Source organism: Euphorbia lathyris, chromosome 4 (assembly GCF_963576675.1).
Source record: "Euphorbia lathyris chromosome 4, ddEupLath1.1, whole genome shotgun sequence".
Taxonomy (NCBI): Eukaryota; Viridiplantae; Streptophyta; class Magnoliopsida; order Malpighiales; family Euphorbiaceae; genus Euphorbia; species Euphorbia lathyris.
This window is the reverse complement of record NC_088913.1, coordinates 80,146,345-80,170,310: the sequence shown is the minus strand read 5'-3', so window position 1 is coordinate 80,170,310 and position 23,966 is coordinate 80,146,345. Positions and strand designations below refer to the sequence as shown.

Here is a 23,966-nt window from a genome sequence, read left to right as displayed (position 1 = left end):
GAAGAAAAGAAATCTTCCCAACTTATTTTAAAAAAGGTAAAATAGTTCCTAACCCCCCCTGGAACTATATTTGCAACCTTACAAGGGACCAACAAGTGGTATCAGAGCCTAAAAGCTCACTACTAAAGGTCTAACAACCTTGAGTTGATCCATACCATGGGCGAAAACAGCACTCGGTTTCTCCCTGGAAACCAGACAACTCAGATATTACCTGAGGGACTGTCCATTACCAGGCCTCCCCTATTCTTCGGGTCAAACTATACCTTTTGGAAGAATAGGATGAAAAACTTCATTCAAGCTACAAACATGAGTGCCTGGCTGTCTATAGTCCAAGGCCCGTTTGTACCTGTGAAAGTTGTTGCTGGCCAGTCAGTTGTTAAAGCTGAGGTTGAATGGACAGAGGATGATCTTAAGAAGCTTCAAAACCATGCTTCGGCTATCAATATGCTTCACTGTGCGCTCGATGCTGCAGAATATAACAAAATCTTAGGTTGTGAGTCGGCACAAGAGATCTGGAAAAAGCTGGAAGTCACCTACGAGGGAACAAACAAAGTAAAAGAATCCAAGGTGAATCAGCAGATGAGACTGTACGAGCTGTTCGAGATGAACAATGATGAGGGCATTTCAGACATGAACGCAAGGTTCACCAACATCATTAATGAGCTCAAGAGACTTGGGAAAATCTTCACTGAGGAAGAACAAGTCAAAAAGATACTCAGGAGTCTTCCAAAAGACTGGCAAGCAAAGAAGACAGCAGTTGAGGAAGCTCAGGATTTAACCACCTACAAATATGACGAACTCATCGGTTCATTGCTGACCCATGAGATATCAATGAAGAACTTTGAGGTGAAGGAAAAATCTGATGACAAGAAGCAGAAGTCACTTGTCATGAAGGCTGACTCCACTGACGGGAGTTCAACTGATGAGGAGGAGATGGCTATGTTTACAAGAAAGATGAAGAGGCTGTTCAGGAAGAACGACAAATATTCCAAAAAGCCTTACAAAAAGTTTGATAAGTATAAGGCTGACTCAAGCGACAGCAAATACAGAAAGGACAGCTCAAAGCCCATTACATGCTTTGAGTGCCACCAAGATGGCCATATTAAGTCAAACTGCCCCACGCTGAGGAAAGACAAGAAAAGTGGGAAGAAGGCAATGGTGGCTACTTGGAGTGACAGTGATGAATCATCATCAACAGAAACTGAGGCCACCGAGTCAGCGAAGATATGCTTTATGGCTGACGAACTTGCTGAGCCATGCATTTCTGAGCATGCTGACCAATCTGATGAGTCAGACAATGAAGAGCAATCTAATGAGGTAATCTCACTCTCTCAACTCAGAAATGAAATGGGTAACGCCCTGAGTGATCTCTATACACTTGTTAAAAAGTGTAATAGGAAGATTAAAGCACTCAGCCGACGCTGTGATGAAGTAGAAGAGGTCAAACTAAGTGACCTCAGATACCTTCTTCAAGACAACTCAGTTTTGCATGAAAATATGAAAATCATTCATGAGTCTGTCTCTGAAGTCCAGTCAGTTTCAAAGAAACTGAGGAAGGATGTCACAACCATTCAGAACCAATTAAAGGTTCCAAACAAAAACAATTTTCCGCTGAGAACTCAGTATCAAGGTACACAGTACCAAGGTACTCAGCAGAGAAGAAATCCCCAGCGAAAAGTCCAATGTGATTTTTGTGGGAAGTTAGGACACACTACTAAAGTGTGCTGGCACGCTCAGCACTGGGGTGCTGACAAGTCAGTAAAAAATCCTAAACAGAAGGTCAGTTGTGACTTCTGTGGAAAGAATGGCCATACTGTCCATGTATGCCGCCATAAAATAAAATATGATGCTATACCTATTGCACCTAACAAGTCAGGACCCAAAAAGAGTTGGGTACCTAAAAGTAACTAGTTACAATGCAGGTAAGCCTGAGATGTGCCGAGAAGTCAAAGATGTGGTATATTGACAGCGCATGCTCAATGCATATGACGGGTGATGAAACTCAGTTCATCACGTTTGAACGTAAACGAGGAGGGAGTGTAAGTTTTGGAGACAACAAGAAGGGTAAGATAGTAGGCTTAGGAACCGTCGGAGGTAACCCTACTATTGAATCTGTCTCCCTAGTCAGCGGAATCAAATATAACTTACTCAGCGTAGCTCAGCTATGTGACAATGGGAGAAAAGTTATATTTGATGCTACTGGATGTAAAATATACGAGGGTAAAACTAATGAGTTAATCTTAACTGCCCCTCGGATAGACAATGTCTTTATGCTAAACCTCGAAAAGAAGTTTTCAAAAACTGTATGCTTAGTCACAAAGGAAGAAAATTCCTGGCTATGGCACAGGAGACTTGGTCATGTAAGCATGGACCTCCTGGCCAAATTAGCAAGAAAGCAATTGGTTGAGGGACTGCCTGAACTTAAATTTCAAAAAGATCAATTATGCCATGCCTGCCAAGCTGAAAAACAAACCAAGCAATCTTTTCAAAGTAAAAACATTGTCTCAACTAAGCGTCCGTTAGAAATGCTACACTTGGATCTCTTTGGTCCAGTCCAACCACTGAGTCTGGGTGGAAGAAGGTTTTCCTTGGTTATTGTAGATGATTTCTCTCGGTACACATGGGTTATCCTGCTGACCAGTAAGGATGAGACTTTTGAGACATTTTCAAACTTGGTTAGAAAAATTGAAAATGAGAAAGACCTAAAATTAGCTCATATCCGTAGTGATAATGGTGGAGAATTCAAGAACCAAAAGTTTGTTGAATTCTGTGAAGCCAGCGGCATTGACCATAATTTCTCTGCTCCTATAACGCCTCAGCAAAATAGGGTTGTTGAAAGGAAGAACAGAACTCTGGTTGAGATTGCCAGGACAATGCTGGATGAGCATAGGCTTCCAAAGTATTTTTGGGGAGAAGCTGTCAACACAGCATGCTATATTCTGAATAGGGCTTTAGTTAGACCTATACTTAAGAAAACCCCATATGAACTTTGGAAAGGACGAAAGCCCAACATTGGATACTTTCGTGCCTTTGGCTGTAGGTGTTTTATTTTAAATACCAAAGATAGCTTAGCCAAATTTGATTCAAAAGCTGATGAGGCTATCTTTCTAGGCTACTCAACAAACAGTAAAGCATACAGAGTTTTTAATAAGAGAACTCAAGTATTAGAAGAATCTATACATGTGCAATTCGATGAAACTAACCCTGCAGGAAGATATCAGCCGCTGACAGAAGATGAACCAAACTCAGCACCTGCTGATCAAGAACCAGCTACTGAGTCCTTCATAAAACGGCTGACCAAGAGTAAGAGTGAACCTAAAATTACTTTCACTGACCTATCTACTTCTGCAGAGAATGTTGAAACACAGATAGAACAAGACACAAGTCTACCAAAGGAGATAAGAGTCCCAAGAGGGCATTCAGAAAATGCAATTCTTGACTCAGCTGGAAATACGCTGATGACAAGAAATCAACTAAGGAAGTATATCGGCAATGTAGCTTTTGTCTCAGTACTTGAGCTGAAGAACTTTGTCGAAGCTGAGGATGACAAATTCTGGATGAATGCCATGCAAGAGGAACTCAATCAGTTCAGCAGGAATAATGTATGGGAGCTAGTGCCACATCCTAGGAGCCAAAAGACCATTGGAACGAGATGGGTCTTCAGGAACAAGCTAGATGAGCAAGGAAACGTAGTCAGAAACAAGGCAAGACTTGTAGCTCAGGGCTACAGTCAGCAAGAAGGTATTGACTACGGTGAGACCTTTGCCCCAGTGGCAAGGCTAGAAGCTATTAGGATTTTATGTGCATATGCATCTTACATGAACTTTAAACTGTTTCAAATGGATGTCAAAAGTGCCTTTCTTAGTGGAATAATAGACGAGGAGGTCTATGTAAATCAGCCTCCAGGGTTTGAGGATTCTAAGTTCCCAAACCATGTTTACAAACTCAAAAAGGCTCTGTATGGACTCAAGCAAGCACCACGTGCTTGGTATGAGAGGCTGACCAACTTTTTACTGACTAGAGGTTACGTCAGGTGTCAAGCTGATACAACCTTATTCATTAAGAGAAAGGGTAAAGATACCATGCTGGCTCAAATATATGTAGATGATATTATATTTGGTGCTACTAATGAATCTATGTGCAAGGAATTTAGCAAACAAATGCAGACTGAATTCGAAATGTCAATGATGGGAGAACTCAACTTCTTCCTCGGACTTCAAATCAAGCAAGGAAAGAATGGCATATTCATAAGTCAAGCTAAATATGCCAATGAGATATTGAAGAAATATGAACTAGAACATTGTAAGCCAATATCCACTCCTATGGGCACTGACACTGTCCTTTGTGCTGATGAGAATGGTAAGTCAGTAGACAGCAAGTTATACCGAGGTATGATTGGCTCTTTACTTTACTTAACAGCAAGTAGACCGGACATTCAGTTCTCAGTATGTTATTGTGCTAGATATCAAGCTAACCCTAAGGAATCCCATTACATAGCGGTAAAAAGGATCCTTAGATATTTGCAAAGCTCAGTAAATGCAGGTCTGTGGTATCCAAACACTCATGACTTTACACTCATCGGATACACTGACACTGACTATGGACGAGACAAGCTGGAAAGAAAAAGCACCTCTGGAGGATGCCAATTCCTAGGAAGCTGTCTTGTATCTTGGTTCAGCAAGAAGCAGGCGTCAGTAGCCCTGTCCACAACTGAAGCTGAGTACATTGCTGCTGGAGGTTGTGTTGCTCAGGTCCTTTGGATTAAGCAACAGCTTGAAGATTATGGTGTTCAAACAAAGACAATTGAAGTCAAATGCGACAACAAAAGTGCAATTGACCTCTCAAAGAACCCAATTCAACACAGCAGGATGAAACATGTCAGTATACGACATCACTTCATCAGAGATCATGTACTCAAGAAAGAAATCAAGCTGACGTATGTACCAACAGACGAGCAGCTTGCTGATATCTTTACAAAGCCTCTAGCACGAGAGCAATTTAGCATACTGAGAGAAGCAATTGGTATGTTTAATCCTTTTCAGTAAATTCCTGTGCTAAATGAATATTGAATGCTGAGTGAATTACATGCTGAATGATTTATTGTTTGCTGAGTATCTCTTGGAACTGACTAAATATACAATACTGAGTAATCTTGCACACTGAGTAAATTAGTTTAGAACTTGAACTTAAAATCATCCTTAAATAATGCACTGACCTCTCAGAATATCAAACGCTTGACATTCTAAATACTGAGTGATTAATCCGTTAGCATAATTTCCAAGCACGCATATAACCTAGGATGACGTATTCGCCGTAATGTGTCATAAATGCCAGGATCCCTGTCGGTACATGATCCCAAGGCAACTAACACATGGATTTGGTTAAGATCCACACCGTTCAACTCGTCTATAAATCATGGGAAATTCCCCATCTTTTACTCCTTACGCTCAACAAATCTTTAAGGCTACGAAATCACCCAAATTTCTCTCTCTCAAATACCTCTATTCTCTCCATCTTAGAAGCATGACTAAGCTATCCTTCAACGTCTCCGGTGCCGGCCAAAATAAGTCCAGCTCCGATGAACCTTCACGAAACCCTTCCACCTCTAGCAAGGGTAAAACTGATCAAAACTCTGAAAAAGAGAAAGCTGTGAAAATACGAACCTACTCCAAAGTCTTCGAAAGTGTTCTCGAATGGAAAGTTGAGCCCTCTAGATGGGTTTCTGAGCACTTCGTCCAACATGAACAACCGTTTGCCGAATGGATTGCAAAGAACGAATGGACTGGGCTGTTCTCCGTCAGAGATGAAACGTATCCTGACCTGGTAAGGGAGTTTTACCACAATCTCATGGTTGCCAATGACTCCCTTGACTATCTAAGCACTAAAGTAAAAGGAAAGACGATCTTCATCAACCCTCTGTACTTGGGAAATCTCCTCCAACTTAAAACTGAGGGAGTGAGGTTGAGGAAGTCTGGAGATCAGGACAAGACCGACTACGTCCATACTTTCTGCAAACCTGAGGGTCACTCAGGCGAGATCTCAGCATCTTCAATGGGACAGCACCAAAAGATGGCTCACTACCTGCTGAGCTACTTCATTTACCCTAAGATAAACTGCACGACCTCAGCAACGAACTTTGAACAGTGCTTCATATGGCACATGCTGACGTACACCCCCATCAACATGCCCGTCTTCCTAGTTGCTGGGTTCCTACGCAGCACGGGTACAATGAGGTTGGGATCAATCATTACCAGGATCCTCATCGACCACAAGATTGACCTTGAAGGAGAGGAATCTTTCAGAGGAACCGAAATCACAGCGGCCTCGCTGAGGGCACTGAAATATGGGCAGCCTTTGAAGAAAGGAAAAGCTGCTGCTGCTGCTGGCCAAGCTGATCAGACTGAGGAGACTATAGCTGAGCCTAAGAAAGGGCAAAGAACTAAGGCCCCAGCTTCTCGCAAGAGAAAATCTGCTGAGACACCTAATGTTGTGTCTCCAGCAAAGAGGCAGAGGTCAGCTGGAAAGTCAGCTGAGAAGAGAAGCAGGCAAGATGAGCCTAACACTGAGGCAGCTGCTGAGCTCCCTCAGAAGAAGCAGAAGTCTTCAACACTGGCCCCTCTCGACGTCATACCGACGGATTTTATTGTACCGGGTGATTCTCACTTCACTCAATGTCAAGGCACTGATGCTGAGGGAACTGAGGTCCAGTTAGATGACCACTTCACCTCCCAAGTTGAGGAAGAACTTGATGGAGATAATACTGAGGAAGAAGAAGAAGATGATGAAACCAGCGGTCAGAATGACGCTGAGGAGTCTAAAGAATATGCCAGCGAAATTGAAGCTGAGGACGCTGACACTGGGTTAGCAGGTGGTGTTGTGCAGACTGACACTGAGTTGGCTGCGGGAGTTGAACAAGTTGAAGAGCAAGCTGACCAGATTCAGACTGAGCAAAAGGAACCTTCTCCTACTCATTCAATAGAACCTGCTCCTCATACCACTCCACCACGTAGAAGGCGAAAACTGGTTAAGGCCAGTGAGGTAATAGTCAGTGACCCTCCTGTGCAACCACCATCCATTCCTCAACTTGTCCTCTCCAAGACAACAAAGGATCCTTCTACCGTCAAATTAAAATTTTTCAAACGGCCCACAACTTCCTCTACTACAACGCCGTTGGAAAAACAAGCCTCTGTTTCTTCTCAATAGGAACATGCCGAGCATAACACTTCAACCACTTCTACAAGTCAGGTTGAACCAAGCACTGCCCATGCTGTTTCCTCAAGCATAATGCTGACTCCTCATCCCTCTGCCGTCAGCACAGACAGTGTTCGGGTTATGACTTCCATCATCAACAACCTCTCTGCTGATCCATCAAACTTACCTCCAACTCAAGTGCAGATTGAGCCAAGTCATCTAGTCACTGACCAGGGTATTCCTTTCACCCCACTTTCTTCTGGTCATACTGATGTACATCGAGATACCACTGAGTCCGGCAAAAAGCTCCTTGACTCAGTGCAAGCACTCATCCACGATCTTCAACATTCCGCTTCGCCTGCTGCTGGTTCTTCAATTCCTGCCGCAACTCAGCTCTCTCAAGTCACTCTACTTCTCAACGAAGTCAAGGGACTCAAGGATTTGCTGAATGTCGTCCTGTCATTACAAGCCCAGCAAGCTAAGCAGGATTCCATTGCTAAGTTGGTAGAGATACAGCTGTCAACAATTCAACATCTGAACTCACTCCATCAGCAAGTTCAGAAGTTATCTGCTGTGAACACTGACTATGCCACTTCCTCAGAACTCAAGATGCTCTTTGCTCAGCTTCATACTGAGCAACTTAAGACAAATGAGCAAATGGTATCCTATAGTCAGTGCTCAGTCGAGCAAATTGGTGAGGCCATTCGGCTCCTTAATCTCAACAAGCAAGAGATGGATACTGACTCGATGAAGCAAAATGAGTTGCTATCTCTTGCACAGCAATCCTTCACTCACATCCGTCATAACAATATCCAGCGTCATCATTATGACTCAGCACTCTTAAAAACCTTTCACCAAGTCTTTGCTGGTCTCACTGAAGCTCTCATTTGGCAAGCCAAAGCACAAGCCTTCAGTGTGAATATGCTCAGTGCTGCTGATCTTCATATACCAGTCGAAGTATCCGCTGATGGCATTGGCATTTTTTATGGGCTAAATGAAAGTGCTGACAAACTCAAAGAGCTTTCACAAGAACTGACTCGCGCTGTCTTAACTGATGCGTTTAAGCTCCCTGAAGTTGACAAAACGGGGGAGAAAGCGCAAGCTGCTAGAGCTCAGCATGAGCAACGTCAGTACAAGAAAAGTCAGTCACAGGGCAAGAAAAAGAAATAGTTAGGCTAGGTCTTAATTTTTGCTAATTTATTTTTGCTGTGCAACTGCTGACTTCTATCAATATATCATACTTCGTTTATATCAGCTATGCTTAACACTTATAATATTTATTGACTAAATGATATGCTGATAACATGTTTGACATCATACTATGATCTTATGAAACATTCTGATAAAGAACTCATTGAACAATAATTTGCTCAGCGCGCTCTGTCACTATACATTACTTTCGCTGAATTCTGAGTAAAATAGAATATGACCCATAAGCTGACCTATAACTGAAAACTGATCTTAGGCTTATTCAGCCAAACCTTAGAATGTTTAGAATAAAACTAAGTCAGTAGTTCTATCCTTACGGGGGAGTTCACTTAATTAAAAAGGTCAACTATCATGGGGGAGCTCATACTGAGTTCCTTGCTGATTAGTTTTGCCAACATCAAAATGGGGGAGTTTGTTGAAACACCTTTCCACAGGATTTTGATTTGACAAAATTAATTAAGTGAAAGTAAATATTCTATAACACACTAAGTTTAAATGCTTTGATTTAGTGTTACTAATGTGTTTGTTCAATGTTGAGTTTATAATTTATCATAAGACATAAAGATCATAAGGCTCAAGCCCTATATGGAAATCAAGGCCCAAGTCAAACAAGCCAAAGATCACTCAGCTCGCGTATCTCCAAAACGTCGCCGTTAAAGTGATGAAACGCATGCTGAGTAAAGAAGGATCGAGAAGATCCACGTAGACAACTTTGGTATGAAGCTGCTGAGCTGTCTCGACAAAACGTGCAGGACAGCTACTGACCATAAGACAGCTTCCAGACAAAGTATTTCCTCATTAGGTAAAGGTCAGAAGACACAACAAGCTGTCTGGTTGACATTACCCAAAATGGTGGAACATACTGACTCACTGACCGAAGAACAGAAGACGCTGGAATCTGATTGGCTAACGAGAACTGCTGGCAGACTCAGTGAAAGCGACCTGTAGCCGTTTCTCTCCAACAGTTAATTCGAAATAACCAGAAGCTCTCACAGCTCTCTATAAATAGTCCATTCAGAATCCACATTCTGCAGAGAACTTTGAGCAAGAGCCGCTACGCTGACCAAACGTATACAAAAGTTCTCCATCAAAAGCAAAGTAAAGTTCTTACACTACAAAGTCTATTCATTTGTGTAAAAGTCTAGAGTGATTGTTTTTCAATCATCTAAGGTGTTCTAGCAATTGTTGTTTAGGACAAAATCTTTATCATTTCTAGAAGTAGAAAGGAGAGGCTGGGTACTCGGTTTTAAGTACTCAGCGGAGAGATTAAGATTGAGTAGAAGTATAGAGGAAGGTACTCTTGTCATACTCAATTGCTGATATTGTAAAAGGTTTGAGGCTCTACTTTTAAAGAGCTCAGTAGAGGATTTGAAATCTCGGAGGTGTTCCGGGGACAGGACGTAGGCTTAGAAGAAGCCGAACCTGGATAAATCTGCTGAGTGAAGTATTTCTAAACCTTAACTCCTTATTCATATTGCTTGCTTAAAACAAACTAAAACTGACCAAGTAAAAGAGGTCAAGCTGAGTTGTGCGCTACCAACGAGAAGGTTCAGGAATAGACTCTAAGTGCTATTTCCTGACCTAAGCAACGAAGCTGTCCTAGTCACTAGTTGACTAAGCCAGTGTCTTGCTGAGTGGTAAGCGCCGCTGTTAGATAAACTTTTCTTGAAGAAAAGAAATCTGCCCAACTTATTTTAAAAAAGGTAAAATAGTTCCTAACCCCCCCTGGAACTATATTTGCAACCTTATAAGGGACCAACACTTAAGACCTAGGAAGCCGGCTGCAGGGTAGACAGGTTCCCTGAAAGGGATTTTCGTATCACCTTTTATCTTACTATGTTTGTACCCTTTGATACAGTCTATGAATCCTAGGCTAATTGTATCCCGTGACAATATTTTTCGCCTTTAATAATATTTTAGCTCTTGTTTTGTTCTATGATTCATTAATTTAATATTTGTCTTATGCTTTATTCAATTGGTTTAACTCATTCAAAAGCCCCAAAATCTAGTAGGCACATATTGTGAGCTGAATCTGACCTAGTCAAAGCCTAGGAGATTGACGACCTCTTAGTTGATTAAGCCCAAATTGCTGAGCCTTAGACCTAGTTCCGGCCTTACAAGGGAATCATGCACTAGGGACTTCAGGAGGGTAAGTAGGGTTAATCGCCTTGAATACAAGTGACTTAGATTAGGTTTTGAATGTGTTGACCTAGTAATCTAACTTCATTATTATCGTTCATACCATGTTCCTTCGAGTAATTGCATTAGTGAAAGATCACCTAGGAGTAGTTTAACTTAATTAGGAGTAGTTTAACTTAATTAGGAGTAGAATAACTTAGTTCGAATTAGAATAACTTAGCTAGGAGTAGAGTAATTCAACCTAGGAGTAGTTTAACTTAATCAAAGCAACTCAAACCCCACACAGCCTAGATAACACCTGAGACCGAGTAGCTCGATACTTGTAGTAAATAAATCCTGTGGATTCGATACCTGGACTTTCCAGATTTTATTACTTGATAACGACGGGGTACACTTATCCTTTAGTGAGTCTTCTACGGAGACGCATCAGCAAGGGGTGAGTTGCCTACTCAATAAACATATTACGCATATATGTATATACAAAAGTAATGTAAAGAGCACAAATCAAAATATATCATCAGTACCAAGTTAGAATTTCCAATAGAAAGATATTCACTTGTTTCACTTAGTATAGTAATACTTATTTTAGAAAGGCCTTGCTATACTTAGACAATATATATAAAATGGTCCTTGGGCCCAATCTGTATTCCGGCTCACTAAATTCGGAATACAATCATCTGTGCTATGAGGGAGTTAAACTCAACTCACGTACTCATATATATCAACACATGTGCTTCCGGCTCACAATATTCGTATAGCACTCTCAACTTGGACCATTTCACGTATCCATCTAAGTAAGCTCATATTCATATATTATCCAACCATTATTCAGTTCCAGTATGTGCACAAGGCTCAACATGCCGTATTTACTCATAACACTACAACATACTCAATCATATCACTTTCTTATCAATCATAACGTATCACAAACACTCAAACATAATTCACGTTAGATTCAACCACATCTCACACTCAACAAGTCATAAGGCACAATACATTCATACACATATATAAGCAATATGCTTACCGTCGCACTCAGTTCGATCTATTCTACACGATCGGGTGTACGTTCAATTGCACCTTGTCCTCCTAATGCCATATAACATTTATACAATTATCCATAACATAAAATTAATGAAAATATAAACTAATGAATGATATATGATTTACAAGACACTAACTCCACAAAGTTCATGCAATCTAATCCTTTTGTCTTAGATCATCACATGACCTACTTGCACACATTCTGCCATAACTTTCTCTATATGAATTCAAATGCCCTGTTTCTTGAACCTATTGAAACTTTACATATATGGGTATAACATATCTAAAATTCACTTTAATATCACGTATACATAATATAAGGCATGCAAAAGGATTCTGTCCTGTTTCCATCCAAGAAACAGACTACCCAGATTTGCATCTACCATAATTCACTCAACCTAGCTCACACTAAACACATTGGATTGTCAAATCCTTTTACAAACATATACTTCACGTAGTTAGGAACACTTTTGTATGAATAAACTTTCCCAAATTATGAGTCTAAGGTCCCCAAAATGCTACATCAACATGGCTGCCTCACATGACATTCAATTTCGAGGCAGTCATGTTCCATCTAGGTTTTCTTCATCCATATATGGAATTAAAGTCTCATATTTTACATAGGGTTTTATAACATATATAGGAAAATATTTTATTCTTTATGTATCTTCAAATTCGAACAATATCAAGATGAAAAACATGCTCCAAGATGACTGAAAGCAGTACCCTATATTTCTGTTTAGGGCACTTGATACATATATTTCATTTGGACAGCCTATAATCACTTTAAACAACACCAAAACTCAACAAAATCAATCACAATTCATCCACAACAAATCCTATGATCATACCTAGGTATTTCAGAATCTAAAACTCATAGAAAACAAGCTAAAACAGCATACTACCCTTCAACTTGTGTCTATCACCTAGTATGCTTCCTAACTTGTCTTGTTTGGCTTGAAAATGGAAGAAATTGGAAGAGTTTTGTTTGGAGAGGTTTAGGATACGTCAAAGGAAGGTTTTCTGAAGATAATGGTCGAAATTGTGGCTGGAAATGAGGAGGAATGAGTTGTATACATCCTTTTGAAATCAAAGAGGCATACTTTGTCTTACTTGAGTGACATCATGCTTTGTGAGGTGCTTACTTACTAAAATTCATTTCCATCCCTCCATAAGTCTAATTTACTCAATTACGGATATATGCATTCATTCATTTAAGTCCAAACTCAATTAAGCAATCGTTACATCTTAACGACACACTAATCGCCTCCTAATCGCACGGTAATCGCATTATGAATACGAAACTTCTAATGACAATGAGATGAATCTAAAATGTATGTATTCAATCATGAAAACATATATGAATGTGGGAAGAATCATATGTTAGGGTTTTGGGGATGTTATAGTTCTTCCCCCCTTAAAGAATTTCGTCCCCGAAATTCACTTACTAGAAGCTTCAAATAGGTAAGGATATTGTGTCCTCATATTTTCTTCTACCTCCCAAGTTGCCTCATCAAATGTTTGATTATGACTCCATCTCACCTTAACCATCAGAATTTCACGGTTCTAAGTCGTTTCATTTCTCGTCCCAAAATCTCTAAAGGTTGCTCACGAATAGTCAAGTCTGTGTTCACTATTGCAATCTCAGGTTCAGGAATCATATGACTTGGGTCTGATCTATATCTTCTTAATACTGAAACGTGAAATACATCATGTATTAAAGACAATTCTGGTGGTAAAGCTAACCTATAAGCCAATGGTCCAAACCTCTCAATGATCTCATAAGGCCCGATGTATCTTGGATTCAACTTCCCTCTTCTGCCAAAATGAACTATTCCTTTCCATGGGGATATTTTTAAAAACACTTTATCTCCAACTTTATATTCCATCTCCCTTCGGTGTTGATCCACTGTTGAGCGATTTCCGCAAGTGCACGGTATACGCTTGTAGTAATAAAAGATATCGAACCCACAGGGAACGCTTTTTAACTAAAACTTTATTTAATTCAGTTTAATCACGTGTTTAGGTTTAATAAAAGAAATACGTTTAATTGATTGTGTTGGTTTTGGTAAATTAGGATTAGATAGAAGTATTATATCAAGTTTAGAGAATAATTCCGTTTTGGAATTTTGATTACAAAACAGATGCTTCCGTAATTGGAATGAAATAGATCTTATTTTCATAAAGCAAAATAAACAACTTTAACTTTGTGAGATTATAGACATGTAACAATATAGCGATTTACTCAATTAAATGGCTTCGAACCATAGAAATCCCTCTAGCGTAGAGACGATTCCTACCTTAATCAAACTAGTGTTTTACTTCTGATAAGCCGCGATCAGCGATCATGTCATCCATAAAAACTAAATTTGTTAAGTGTTCAACAAAGTTCTTATAAGAATAAGATGGAATAAAACGTTTTAATAAAAACACCAATATATCATTTTGAAAATCATTTTGTCAGAACAATATCAAAATAACAACAGTAAGAATATATTGAATAAATAAGTATATCATTAATTGAAATGTGAATTTTCACAAGTTAACAGAGAAGTAGAAACTTGGATAGCATGGTAACGAAGGCTTTGAGATCCGGGTCGTCAACTTTCTCTCAAACTTCGTAGGCTTGTCAAACCTTATGCGCTTCAGCCGTCAATTCTTCTCGCCGGATCTTTGGAATAGAGACTGGTCTCGTCCACTATCAGAATGAAAACTAAACTAATACTGTGTTTATAACTAATCTAATAACAATTCGAGTACAGCACGATTGCTTACAGAAATGAAATCTAACTTTCTGATTCTTTTCTGAATCAGAAACTCAACATAACAACTTTCTTCTCTAATTTCTCTAACTTTTCCAAACTCTTCAATTCTGAAATGGATCACTTATTTATAGTTGTTGAAGGGTTGCAAATGATGGGTCGTGTCTGCTGGTGAAGGGTTTCTTTTATCCGAACGAACAGACGCGTTTTTCCGAATTTAAACATGTGTTTTGTGTGCAGGGAGGTTCGCTGTCGCGACTGAGATTCTGAAAATCTCAGTCACGATAGGGGCGAGCTTGAAAACATTGTTTTCCCCCGGTCTGGCCTCCGCAAGTCGTGATTGAGATTTTGAGAATCTCAGTCGCGACAGAGAGTTTTCCTCCCTGGCGTTCGACTGTTTTTCGTCCTCCTCGAGCGTTCTTCTGACTGATATGCATTCTCGGTATGTTTTTAAGGTTTTTCCTCCATTTTAGCTCCGTTTTAGCTCTGTTTTCGCTCCTATTTGGATTTTACCAAATATTTAGGTACCTTGCATCAAAGAAGTAAATAAAGACGTAAAAGTATTCCAAATTAATATAATTAACACGATTTTAATGTAAATTTAACGTATTTATATATGATATTTTAGGTATATTTTGGGCTTAACAAACTCCCACACTTAAGCTTTTGCTAGTCCCGAGCAAAATTTCACTGAATTTATTCTTTAATCAATCTCTTTATAAATAGAATATATACCCATATATTTCTTCTTGAATTAGTTAAACCGAAAGATAAACTTATCATGGTAAATTTATACGCAAAGTATCAAACTAGCTAGTAGAAAAGAGATATATCATTCGTCTTGTATTTCAATTTTTATATTGAAGTATTCGGGACGGTGTAAGCACGCATGTTTCCGAATCTTTCGTCTCAAGGCATTTCTAAGCACAAAATTTCCTTTCCCAAACCTAAACTATTACAAATATTGATTTATTAAGGACTTGGGTTTAATATATTTGCTTAGTTACGCCCAAGATAAGGGTGGTCTCGATCGTAACTTTATACGCATTTATTGGCTTTCGTGTTCGTTTAAGAGGTACCGACCATGCCATGGGTGGACGCAATCGTTACTTAAAACTTTAAACACGTTTAATTTTGCTTTAATTTTGAACGTTCCTTTCATACCTCGACCGTGATAAGGGTGGTCGCAATCGTGGCCAAAAGTAAACGGTACTTAATGTTCTTTCCTTTCATACCTCGATTGTGATAAGGGTGGTCTCAATCGTGGCCAAAAGTTAAGAATACGACTACTTGATTTAATTAATATGAAAGTAAAATTGGGAAAGAAAAATAGCACATTCATCCTATATTGACTTGAAATTCAACATGTATTATGGCTAAAGTTTCCTTAAAAACTTCAATTGGTTTTTAATGTAAGACGGAAAAATAATATCGAGCTAAAAAGCTAAATTTGTTAGTTCGATTTATGCCTATAAACCTAATTGAAAATTGAAAATAAGATTTATATTTATAATGAATTCATGATATAAAGTAGAGATTTGAAACTAAAGAAATTTTACTTATATACATTTACTCGAGACGTTTTTTATAAAATCGTATCGGAGATTTGTAAAAATATTTGTAAAAATATAGCCCGTATAGAAATATTATTTCTACCAATAATGATAACCTTAAAATATGCTTATTTTTAAAAGAATGTTTGAAAACATATGAAATATTTACTTTAACAAAAATTTATCCTTTATGAAAAAATTGCTATTATTTTTGAAAAGTGTTGCACTTTATATAAAAATGTTGCATTTTGTTTTGAAAATGTTGCATTATATACTTTACTTAAACTTGAATAACAACATGCATTTAAATAAATAGCATTCATTCTCATTCGTGGCATTCATTCGTACTTAAAATTAAAATGAATATGAAATATCTCCTCCCACACTTAATTTGGACCATGTCCTCATTGGTGCAAAAAGCGATAAAACACGAAAAATAGTACGAAAATAAACCATACGAATTAGAGATGAAAAATTTAGTACCATAACATTTAAAAAAAAAATAATTGTACCAAACATAATTAAAAAATATTGTACTAAACCGAATAAAACATAATAATAATAACGAAAATGAGTTAAAGAGAGAAACGATAAAACCTATCAAGGTGATGGTGGTGGAGAAGGAGTAGTCTCAACTCATTGGCATCGGAAGAAAGAGAGCATACGGCGACGAGTAGACTTGTGCTCACGACTCAATGTAGTGATCCTTGAACTCATTTCGGCATTATTGGCAACGACTTCATCTAACCGTAAATTCATGTGACGGTTATGCTCGTTCATTTGTGTCAAAACACGTTGCCATCCAACTTGTTCTTCTTCATTCGGTTCCACATTTGCTTGCTCGGTCGCATTAACATCAACATTCTCCTCCGCCTCTTCTTCTTCATCAAATTCCTCTTCATCCTCATCATCATCATCTTGGGCACCTAAACCTTGTGAACCCGAGGCTTCACTACTCATGGTAGCAAAAACACGCCTTGTGCGATCCGCATAAGAGATAAAGGCGGGTGGTCCCAACTTCTTCAATAAATTGGCCCTTTGTAGTGCCGTGAGATCTAATGATGGTAAACCAACATGAGACATATTTTGATAATCCGCTAATTCACCTCGAGCGTCCAAAACAATGTCGGTAATTAAATTACCCATAGGCACTTGCTTATTGCGGGACTTGGAAGCTCGAACTAAATTAGTAAATATCATTTCAATACTATCAATTGTCAAACCCTTAAAAATAGCATCAAACACAACCAAATCACGAACTTGCACTTTTGAACTTTCAACCCGAACAAATAAGGAAAATGATAAAAACTTGTGAAAGAAGAATACACAATCGTCCTTAATTAGCTTGCTAGATGTATTATTAGGACTAAAAACATCTAAACCGGTTAAAGAATTAGTCATGTCTGTGATAGAAAAGAAAAATGAAGTCTGTAGGATTTGAGAACTTGAGAAAGAAATTTAGAAAGATGAAGTAAAATGGAAGAAGTCTGATCCTACAGGAATATATAAGAACTAATAGTGAAAGGTTATGTCTGTTAGAAAGAAATAGGTGTCAAAGTGATACCTCTTTGATTCAACTGACAGAAAATTTTAAAGGAAAAAGATTGTAATCCCTTAAAGTTATTTCAATTGTAAAAGACAGAAAATCTCTCAACTGAGATTTTCGGAATCTCAACTGAGATTTCCAAATCCTGGAACATAGAAAATCTCAACTGAGATTTCTGCACATATAATTTCTCAATAACACTTAACACTTAATGAAAATTTTAAAACATGACTAAATTAAAATTTTAATGTGAATAAAACTCATTTGTACTTAATGATAAATATATAAAAATTAAAATTAAAATTAAAGTAAATAAATTAAAAATAAAAATTGATAAATTAAAAAGAAAACAAATAAATTAAAAAGAAAAGAATAATAATTATAAACATAAGATAAGAAAAACTATAAATTAAAAAACATAAAAATCAAAGAAATTAATTTTTATAAAATTTATCCACGGATTCAATTGCTTGAATAGGAGCTCCGTCGAAGTAAATTTTGCAACGATTACCATTGACCTTAAATCGGTCGCCATTAGACTTTTCTAGCTCCAATGTTCCGTAATCAAATGTTTGAACAACCAAAAATGGTCCAGCCCATCTAGATTTTAGCTTACCTGGAAATAACTTTAATCTCGAATTAAAAAGTAAGACCTTATCTCCAACATTAAAGTTTTTAATTTTGATTTTGGCATCATGCCACTTTTTAATTTTCTCCTTATAAATGCTCGCATTTTCGTAGGACAAATAGCGTAATTCATCCAACTCGTTTAAGTCAAACAAACGCTTTTTTCCTGCGCTCTGCAAATCATAATTAAGGGTTTTTATAGCCCAATATGTTTTATGTTCTAATTCAACCGGAAAATGACAAGCTTTACCATAGACTAATCTATAAGGTGTCATCCCGATAGGTGTTTTAAATGCAGTACGGTATGCCCATAGTGCATCGTCAAGTTTATGTGCCCAGTCTCTTCTAGAAGACGAGACTGTTTTCTCAAGTATCCATTTGAGTTCTCTATTTGAAATTTCTGCTTGAGCATTCGTTTGAGGATGGTACGGTGTAGAGATACGATGGTGTACTCTGTATTTTTTCATAAGTGACTCAAAAGCTCTATTTACGAAATGAGTACCACCGTCGCTTACCATAACTCTAGGAACTCCAAATCGACAGAATATTGAATTTAAAAACTAACAACTACCTTAGAATCATTTGTCGGGGTTGCAATTGCTTCAACCCACTTTGAAACATAATCTACGGCTACTAATATATAATTTTTGCCTACCCTTACAGTCTAGTGGCAATCTCTCCGCTACGCCAAAAGAGGTACTGCGGTGTAAGCATTCAAGAAAGGATCTACCAAATAGCGTAAGAAAGGATCTACTCCTTGTCCTAAGAATAATAAGAAGAAGATGTGAAGCTGCGGGTTGAACTTTCTAAAAGGTCAAGGGGATTCTTTAGTACAAGAAGATTTACTCCACCCAAGTTTTCTTTCCTCCTTGAATATGAACGATGTCGATGTATAAAATTAACTTAGAGCGCACTACATGGGGGATGCGTCTATGGAAAAGTATTGTGCCTTTAGCGGTTGCTTAACAACAGTATGGAAGGACATACAGAATGCTCGTTATGAGGATTATAAAGAAAGAGGAAAAGGACCCATGAAATCAATTCCTCATACGTCGAAGATTTCAACTTCCAATATGTTCTTAAGAGGCATTTCATCTCTCCTTCCTATATTCCCCGTTCTTTGACATTTATCACAGCGGATAATAAATGAACGGACATCTTTAAACATAGTAGGCCAAAAGAACCGCATTCAAGTATTCTAGCTGCTGTTTTGCTTACGCTATTATGACCTCCGTAAGCGCTAGCATGACATTCTATCATTATAGATTCATGTTCAAACTCACTAACACATCTCCTAAATATTCCATCGCCGCATGTTTTGAACAAGAATGGATCTTCCCAAAAATATTTCTTAACTTCTGAAAATAATTTCTTCTTTTGCTGGTAAGTCAATCCATCTGGCACAACATGTGCAGCTAAGTAATTGGCTATATCCGCATACCATGGAGTTATGACACTTTGTAATTGCATGAGATGTTCATCGGGGAAATCATCTCGAATGCCTGAATTTTCACCGATGGGACCGTTTTCATCCTCAAGTCTTGATAGATGATCGGCGACCAGGTTTTCAACACCCTTTTTGTCTTTAATCTCAATGTCAAATTCTTGCAATAGTAAAACTCATCTAATTAGACGTGGTTTTGCATCTTTCTTAGCAAATAAATATCGTAAAGTTGCATGATCAGTATAAATGATAACTTTAGATCCTAAAAAATAAGATCAGAACTTATCACATGCAAAAACTACTGCTAACATTTCTTTTTTCAGTTGTGGTGTAATTTAGTTGTGCACCAGACAATGTGTGACTCGCATAATATATAACATGAAGTTTCTTATCCTTCCTTTGACCTAATACACATCCTACAGCTAAGTCACTTGCATCACACATAATTTCGAAAGGTAGATTCCAATCGGGTTTTGATATTATAGGTGTACTGACTAAAGCCGTTTTCAAAGTATTGAAAGCTTGTAAACAATCTTTATTAAAATCAAAAGTTGAATCCTTCATAAGCAAATTAGTAAGTGGTTTGGAAATTACAGAAAAGTTCTTTATAAATCTTCTGTAAAAACCTGCATGTCCTAAAAATGATCTTACTCCCTTAACAGTGGTTGGTGGGGGTAATTTTTCTATAACGGGAGTCTTTGCTCTGTCCACTTCTAAACCTTTTTCTGAAATCTTATGACCTAAAACAATTCCTTCGTCTACCATGAAATGACATTTTTCCCAATTTAATACTAAATTCGTTTCCTCACATCTAGACAATACTTTATCTAAGTTCTGTAAACATGCATCGAAAGAATCTCCATAAACTGAAAAATCATCCATGAAAACTTCCATTATGTCTTCAATGAAGTCATTAAATATTGCTGTCATACACCGTTGAAAAGTTGCTGGTGCATTACATAGACCAAAAGGCATTGTCCTATATGCAAAAGTTCCGTAAGGACATGTGAATGTTGTTTTATCTTGGTCATCCGGGTAAATATAAATTTGAAAGAATCCGGAATAACCGTCTAGAAAACAGTAAAATGCATGATCGGCTATCCTTTCGATCATTTGATCAATGAAAGGTAGAGGAAAATGATCTTTCCTAGTAGCTTTATTTAGGTTCCTATAGTCTATACAAACCCTCCAACTGGTGGTGGTTCGTGTAGGTATCAGTTCACCTTCATCATTTCTTACAACAGTTATGCCTCCTTTTTTAGGTACACAATGGATTGGACTAACTCATTCACTATCTGAGATCGGATAAATGATTCCATTGTCTAAAAGTTTAGTAATCTCATTTTTGACAACTTCTTTCATGTTCGGATTTAAGCGTCTTTGCCTATCCGCTTTAGATGGCTTATCCTCTTCTAAGTGAATTCTATGCATTACTATACTAGGATTAATTCCATTTAAGTCTGAAATTTGCCATCCCATACTTCCTATCCTATTTCTAACAACTTGTTTCAATTTTTCTTCTTGATCGCTTGTTAATTTGTTAGAAATAATTATAGGTAGAGAATCGCCTTCGCCTAAGAAAGCGTACCTCAAGTGACTGGGTAACTCTTTAAGTTCTAATTTAGGGGGTGTTACAATTGAAGGCAGAACTGTTCCATCTTCTCGAATCAAAGGCTCTGGGTCCTTATCGTCTAATTCATCATCTATTATAGGTTCAATTATTTCTTCACTATGAATTACATCATTGACACATTCCTCGACTAAATCAAGTTTCATACAAGCGAATTCCTCCATAGGGTATTTCATTGCTTTGTTCATGTTAAACTCGACCTTATCTTCTCCTATCCTTAAAACTACCTTCCCTTCCGACACATCTACTAAAGCGCGTCCCGTGTTCATAAACGGTCTACCAAAAATTAAAGGGCAATTTACATCATATGCAAAGTCTAATATAACACAATCGGTAGGAAAAATAAATTTATCGACTTTGACTAAAACATCTTCAATTATACCATATGGCCTTTTAGTGGTTTGATCCGCTAATTGCAAAACCATATTGGTACGTTTGATATCTTCTTCTAAACCTAACTTGTTAAAAATAGACAATGGCATTAAGTTTATACTTGCTCCTAAATCACAAAGACAACTTGGGAATTCAATATCTCCCAACTTACACGGAATAGTAAAACATCCGGGATCTTTGAGTTTAGTGGGCAAATTACTTGATACTATTGAACTACAGTCTTCAGTTAACGAAATGGATGAAATTCCTTCCCAATTGATTTTCTTCGAAATCAAATCCTTTAAAAACTTACCATAGTTAGGAATTTGTGTTATTGCATCCATAAACGTTAAATTGATGTGCAAATTTTTAAGTTTATCCAAAAACATTAGAAGTTGTTTATCATAGTCCTTATTTCGGACTTTGTGTGGAAAAGGTGGTTTGGGTACAAAAGTTTTGGTACCTGCTCAGATGGTGAAATATTTGTGTTTAAGATATCTTCTTGGACTTTGGTAAATCAGTTCCTTGTAATGTTACATCTTTGGGCATTTTAGGCCCTTGATAATTTTTTCCTGAACGAAGAGTAATAGCCTTCACCTACTCTTTCGGATTTTCTTCCGTATGGCTGGGAAGATTTCCCTCTTTTCGGGATGGAATTGATTTAGAAAGTTGACCAATTTGAACCTCCAAATTATGGATGCTAGATGAGTGGTTTTTAATAAGCTGATCGAATTTATTTTCGATCCGTTTAAAACCATCGGTGTGATTACTTATTTTTCCACTGATAGCATCTATAAACTTGTCGATTTTAGAAGATAAAGTGCTAATCGTATCTCTTGACTTATTTTGATAATTTGTGGTACGATTTTGATTAGCACTTGCATTATTGTTACTGTTATCTTTCCAGTTAAAGTTAGGATGATTCCTCCATCCAGAATTATAAGTATTAGAATAAGGATTATTAGTTTGGTTTTTCCCTTGGACAAAATTTACCTATTCGATCTCACTCATATTTTCGTAGTCCACATCCGTTTGGATTGGATTACCATTGATATCACGCGGTGCCATAAATTTGTCTGTGCGATAAAGCAGAAAATTGGGCTTGTAGCATCGCGACTGGATCAAGTTCAACTATACCTTTAACTGACGATGAGGTTGAGGATGATGGTTTTGCCACCGGCATATGTCCACGTTCCGCGGGCCACATACTGCTGTTGATTGCCATTTCCTCCAAAAGTTCTCTCGCTTGGGCTGATGTTTTCTTCATAAATAGCCCTCCCGACATAGCATCTAATGAACCCCTAGTTGTAGGATTTAGTCCATTGTAAAATGTTTGCATTAAAAGTTCAGCGGGTAATTGGTGGTGTGGGCATAAACGTTGAAGTTCTTTAAAACGTTCCCAAGTTTCATAAAGAGTCTCATTATCATTTTGAGAAAAAGATGTTAACTCCTTTATGACTCTTGCGTTTTTGCTAAAGGAAAATATTTAGATAAAAACGCTTGGGCTAATTCTTCCCAAGTGGCAAAAGTTGCGGCTGGCATAGAAGTTAACCATTCTTTGGCTCTATCCTTCAAAGTGAAAGGAAAGAGGCGAAGTTTGATTGCTTCTGCAGTCACATCTGGGATTTTAAATGTGTCACAAATTTCTAGGAAATTTGTTAAATGGGTGTTAGGATTTTCGTTAGGTAACCCATAAAATGTTACATTATTTTGCAACATATAAAGCAAAGCTGGCTTAATTTCAAATTGATTTTCGGTGATTCTGGGTCTAACGATACTATTGGTTACACTGGCCACACCTGGCCTAGCGTATTCCATAAGTGTTGGTGGGTCTGCCATTTTTTCTGGCTCGGTATGTGTTTTTACTGGGGTCTTATTTTTGTTTTTCTTATTTTTCTTGGTCTTCCTAATGGTTTTCTCAATTTCTAGGTCTATAGGGTCTGGTGCAATGCCTGAATTTCGAGAACTACGCATGAACCTGAAATCTTGCACGAACCGAAACTACCTACAAAACAGAATTTGATAAATATATAAATTAGTAAATGAAAACTTTTAAATTATAAAAGTTAAAATAAGTATGTTTAAACCTAGATTCGAAATAAACATGAAAAATTTAAAATTTTGTCAAAAATTTTGGCGTTCCCCGGCAACGGCGCCAAAAACTTGTTGAGCGATTTCCGCAAGTGCACGGTATACGCTTGTAGTAATAAAAGATATCGAACCCACAGGGAACGCTTTTTAACTAAAACTTTATTTAATTCGGTTTAATCACGTGTTTAGGTTTAATAAAAGAAATACGTTTAATTGATTGTGTTGGTTTTGGTAAATTAGGATTAGATAGAAGTATTATATCAAGTTTAGAGAACAATTCCGTTTTGGAATTTTGATTACAAAACAGATGCTTCCGTAATTGGAATGAAATAGATCTTATTTTCATAAAGCAAAGTAA

At 37.7% G+C, this 23,966-nt stretch overlaps 1 non-coding gene across 1 annotated transcript; it reads left to right on the top strand.

Moving 5' to 3' along the window:
• Nucleotides 1-22,872: 22,872 nt before the first annotated feature.
• Nucleotides 22,873-22,979, top strand: LOC136228211 (small nucleolar RNA R71). Its single transcript, XR_010688543.1, has one exon. It is a non-coding gene; the product is annotated as a small nucleolar RNA R71 (small nucleolar RNA).
• Nucleotides 22,980-23,966: the final 987 nt, after the last annotated feature.